The sequence below is a fragment of the Bufo bufo genome, chromosome 3, assembly GCF_905171765.1.
Source record: "Bufo bufo chromosome 3, aBufBuf1.1, whole genome shotgun sequence".
Classification (NCBI taxonomy): Eukaryota; Metazoa; Chordata; class Amphibia; order Anura; family Bufonidae; genus Bufo; species Bufo bufo.
Window position 1 is genome coordinate 550,103,979 of NC_053391.1, and position 6,000 is coordinate 550,109,978.

Consider the following 6,000-nt stretch of genomic DNA (forward strand, 5'->3'; position numbering starts at 1 on the left):
ATGGTGAACAGATCAAAACACTGACAGAATCCATGGATGGCAGGCTTTTGAGTGTCCTTGCAAAGAAAGGTGGCTATATTGGTCACTGATTTGTTTTTGTTTTGTTTTTGAATGTCAGAAATGTATATTTGTGAATGTTGAGATGTTATATTGGTTTCACTGGTAAAAATAAATAATTGAAATGGGTATATATTTGTTTTTTGTTAAGTTGCCTAATAATTATGTACAGTAATAGTCACCTGCACACACAGATATCCCCCTAAAATAGCTAAAACTAAAAACAAACTAAAAACTACTTCCAAAAATATTCAGCTTTGATATTAATGAGTTTTTTGGGTTCATTGAGAACATGGTTGTTGTTCAATAATAAAATTAATCCTCAAAAATACAACTTGCCTAATAATTCTGCACTCCCTGTACAGCAAAAGGAAAGGAAAAGGTAAAAATAAAAATAAAGTGAGCAATGTAATCACATCTTACATATAAATATTTGCATAATGTACCCTGCGTACTAGGTACATATGATGAGTAGCCAAACTATATTTCCTGTTATCATTATCACCCCATTTCCTCCCTGCTTTCTCCCTCTTCACTCCCTCCCAATCCTTCTCATTTACCCATGGATCCGCCTCCAGCTGTTCCACATAACTGTGTTCCATTTTAACATAAGGATATCTAACCTTAGTTCTACCTGGTGACTGAACCATATTATCATGACAATACGTGTTTTTCACTCCTGTAACGCTGCTGATGCTCACAGATTATCTTATGGACTTCTTTTCATATGGACATTATACCCCTTAATATGTTCTCAATTGAGATAGCCTCACTATGGGACCCGACCACAGTACCTGCCTTACTATGGGACCCGACCACAGTACCTGCACCAAGGATGTCTGTCTGAAAATACTTAGGGAGGACCTTTCACCGCTCCTGCCGTGTCTGTTTTAATAGGTACTTGCATTCCCTATGTACGGTAATAACAATTCTGGAGCATCTAGTCTTATGGCTCTATGTTGTACCATTCCTTTGTTATTTCTGCTAGAAGTTATGAATGAATTATTAGCAGTCTGAGGTAAGGGTACAGAGAGTGGTAATAAGTTGGAGGTGTGTACCTCCAAAGTCTGAAAATGGCAGCACTGATTGTATAGACTGAGTCTGTAAGGTACACCACACCCCCAACTTGTTACCACCCCTCTGTACCCTTACTGCAGACTGCTAGCAATTCATTCATAACTTCTAGTAGAAATAATAAAGGAATGGCACAACATAGAGCCATAAGACTAGATGCTCCAGAATTGTTATTACATGGGGAATGCATGAAGCTATTAAACCAGGCATGTCATTAAATATTACTTTATTATAAATATATTCTAACATACCTTTCATTAGTGATAATAGCTCATTTTGTCTGGGGAACAATCATTAGGGTAATAAAATGGCCGCCATCCTATTAGTACACACCAAACCTGTCCTGATCAACAAGTTACTTTAGAACACTGAGTTTAAAAGCCTTCTTTCCTACCTGTCAGGTTTATGATCCTGAACACAGCTAGCTAGTCCCTGCAAAAGTGCAAAGCACTGTGTGCATGCATGTATACCAACCTCTGCCTGTTAACCGTATTTGACCCTTTACTACTTGACCTGATTTCAGCCTGTTTCTTGTATTGATGCCTTGCTGCGTGCCCTGATTTTTGGACTGTATATCAGCCCTGACCTTGACTTGTTCCTGACTACTGTTTTGCCTGATCCCTTGGTGGTCTACATTGGTGCCTCTCAAGCCCTGTGGGTCAGAATCCAATGAACAGAAACTACTCCAAGATATAGCAGCCTGGTGTTTCCTGATACCTGTATAGGGGTTAAAAGATCAGGGGGCTGCCAGGATAACACCCTTAGGCCTCATACACACGGCCATTGCCCAGCCGTGGCTGTATTGCAGCTCGCATATGACGGGTCCACAATACACGGGCACTCACTTTAATGGGTCCGCAATCCGGGATATGCAGTGCGGAAGCCCATGGAAGCACTACGGAGTGCTTCCGTGGTGTTTCTGTCCGTGCCTCCACACCGCAAAAAAATAGAACATGTTCTATTTTTTTACAATGCGGATGGATCACGGACCCATTCAATTTGAATTGGTCTCGATCCATCCTGGCCACCTTACGGATGTTGCCCCTGCATTGGGGACCGCAAATTGCGGTTTCCAAGGCACGGAACGGCCGCACAACGGCCGTGTGCATGAGGCCTTAGGAGTAGTCACAAGACAAATCTGTTCAGTGGCACAGTGGATCCACATCTGCTTCCATTCCAACAATATGCACAGAGTAACACACAGGAACCAGGTTGAAAGTACAATAGTTGACATCCATTAATCTCACTGATTAGCTCACAAGTCAAGTCCCCTCCTGCCTTAAGAGTGTTGGCAGTGGGGACCTGATTTATTTGCCTGTGTCACATATCTTGGGTGCCTCAAGACTGAAGAGGTGTAACCTTTTGGATAGGGAACGCTCGGTCCCTCAAAAAACGCATGGTCTGAACTGTGACTTGTACCCACTTCACATTTGGGAACCGCTGTGACAATTTCTGTCATACGTATTGGGACTCTTTTATATATTTTTTCAAGTCCCCTCCTGCCTGTTTGCACCGTATCAGGAGCTAGAACTGGTGGTGAGCTCATCGCAACTTTCAGGCTATGCCCTCTCTTACCTCTTTGCCTGGTTTCTGAAGCAGAGATTATTACATCCTTCTCCAGATCATGTGCTAAGGCTTAGAAAAGGAAGTCAAACAGCCTCAGGTTGTCAGTTGTTACTAAGGTGTTTTGTGTTATGACACGCACCCATTTTCCAGTTCCAGACACAAAATGTTTTTACAGATAATGCAATTACTGAGAAGTTCACAGCAGCAGATGAACTTGAAATGTCAGGATATCATTTCAGGTTTTGGATAAAACCAATCAATTACAGGGTCAAAAAGTTAATGAAACTGGGCTTGGAATCAGCCCATCATTATAAGGAGCAAATGTGGGCTGAAAAGTGACATTACATTTTTTTTATTGAGTAGACTGGAAATAACCTGAAAAGACCTTTTGGAGGAGGTAAATACAGGATAAAGCTATTGCTCAGGAAGCTCATTACATTGTATGTCATTACATTGTTATAATGATTGGTCCCTAGTGCAAATCAATACTGTCCTGTAGCATTTTATTTGATAGTGTGCTGAGCAGTAGGGAAGAGATCTATTTGCATAATGGAGACACTTGTCCATTGTAATGCAATCAGCTAGAAGTGGGGGATCATTTTTATGCTGTGGGGTTGTCTATGTAAATTCTTTATTACCCATTAGATAGTATCTGGAGATGCAGGAATTACACTATTTTTTTATTTAATTTTTTTATGTTATCTATGTTTTTTTTAAATATCCATTTTATTTCATTTTCTTCTCTATACAAAACAACACATATTATGATAGAAAAAACAGCCAACACAGGATAGTTACTATAAAACAGTAGCGAACTACCCTATCGCATAACACAAAATCCTACACAGATTATAAATATGACTGTAAATTCACCAATGGTATAAAAAATAAACCTCTAACCTCCCACCCCGTCCCCCCCAATTGGCTGCACTACAGCTCTAGTACGCACAGACATAATTACACTAGTAGCTATGTCTGAACAGTCAGACGTGCCGCTCTCCGTTTCCTTTCCATATCCTCATAGACTTTAATTTGTTGGAGGTACAAGATACATCCGCTTAACGAGGGTGGGGAGACAGACCCCCAATATTTGACCAGAATAACTTTTGCCACCATCAAACCCCTCATCCAGATCTGTCTGACCCGAGCCAGAACTTCCATGTCTATAGCATAATATCCCAGTATCACTGTCAGCATCCCAGGGCTATATGTCGAAGAAGACTCCTTTTGTAGAACTGCAAAGATCTGTTCCCAATACCTTTTTATTTTACTACATTCCCACAGTAAATGCCTAAAATCCGCGTTCACATACCCACATTTAGGACAGCCACAGTCTCGACCTTTATTTTGGGGGAATTTCGCTTGGGTTTTTGGGGTATAGTACAGCCGATACAAGATCTTAAATTGAATTAATCTGTGAGCATTAGAGATTGTGGCCTTTCTTACGTTCCTATAAATACTAGTCCATTGTAATGGTTGGCAATGCAACTCTTGCTCCCATTTATTTGGGCTTTTAAAATAGAGTTACAGTTGCCAGTGCCGTTCGAAGTTTACTATATAGACTGGCTATCTTAACCCTCTGATCTGTCTGGGCATAACAATAATTAAAAAATACATTCTCCCGTGGAAAAATATACCCATTATTCCTAGAAGCCTCATAAACTTGTTTTAAACGTGCATACATAAACACATCTAATGATGTGCTAACAGTGGACTTATAATCCGAAAAGGATTTAAAGTGTCCAAAAACAAAAAGGTGACACACATTAACAACTCCCCTACGTATCCAATATTCATAATCTGTGATTGATAAATATTGATAAATATATATAAAAAAAGTAGTGCAGAAAAAGATAAAACATGCAATATATATTTGTATGTAAGTATTGTAGCCATTTATAGGTAATAGAAGCTGAAAAGTTAACATCAATTGTGACATTTACAAGAAAGATCTATATTGCAGTTATTCAATAAAAATCAATTAATGTCAAAATATGAAACAAATCTTAACTACAGTATTGTAATACAGTTTACGTCTTTTCTTGTTAGTTTACCTTTTGCTTACCCTTTCTGCCATCTTATGTTTTCATAAAAATGGAAAGGAGACTGCCACAAAAAATAAATAAATAAATAAATATATATATATATATATATATATATATATATAAAATACAGACCAAAAGTTTGGACACACCTCATTCAAAGAGTTTTCTTTATTTTCATGACTATGAAAATTGTAGATTCACACTGAAGGCATCAAAACTATGAATTAACACATGTGGAATTATATACATAACAAACAAGTGTGAAACAACTGAAAATATGTCATATTCTAGGTTCTTCAAAGTAGCCACCTTTTGCTTTGATTACTGCTTTGCACACTCTTGGCATTCTCTTGATGAGCTTCAAGAGGTAGTCCCCTGAAATGGTTTTCACTTCACAGGTGTGCCCTGTCAGGTTTAATAAGAGGGATTTCTTGCCTTATAAATGGGCTTGGGACCATCAGTTGCGTTGTGGAGAATTCAGGTGGATACACAGCTGATAGTCCTACTGAATAGACTGTTAGAATTTGTATTATGGCAAGAAAAAAGCAGCTAAGTAAAGAAAAACGAGTGGCCATCATTACTTTAAGAAATGAAGGTCAGTCAGTCAGCCGAAAAATTGGGAAAACTTTGAAAGTAAGGGCTATTTGACCATGAAGGAGAGTGATGGGGTGCTGCGCCAGATGACCTGGCCTCCACAGTCACCGGACCTGAACCCAATCGAGATGGTTTGGGGTGAGCTGGACCGCAGAGTGAAGGCAAAAGGGCCAACAAGTGCTAAGCATCTCTGGGAACTCCTTCAAGACTGTTGGAAGACCATTTCAGGGGACTACCTCTTGAAGCTCATCAAGAGAATGCCAAGAGTGTGCAAAGCAGTAATCAAAGCAAAAGGTGGCTACTTTGAAGAACCTAGAATATGACATATTTTCAGTTGTTTCACACTTGTTTGTTATGTATATAATTCCACATGTGTTAATTCATAGTTTTGATACCTTCATAGTCATGAAAATAAAGAAAACTCTTTGAATGAGAAGGTGTGTCCAAACTTTTGGTCTGTACTGTATATATACTGTATGTACACTGCTCAAAAAAATAAAGGGAACACTTAAACAACACAATGTAACTCCAAGTCAATCACACTTGAAATCAAACTGTCCACTTAGGAAGCAACACTGAGTGACAATCATTTTCACATGCTGTTGTGCAAATGGGATAGACAACAGGTGGAAATTATAGGCAATTAGCAAGACACCCCCAATAA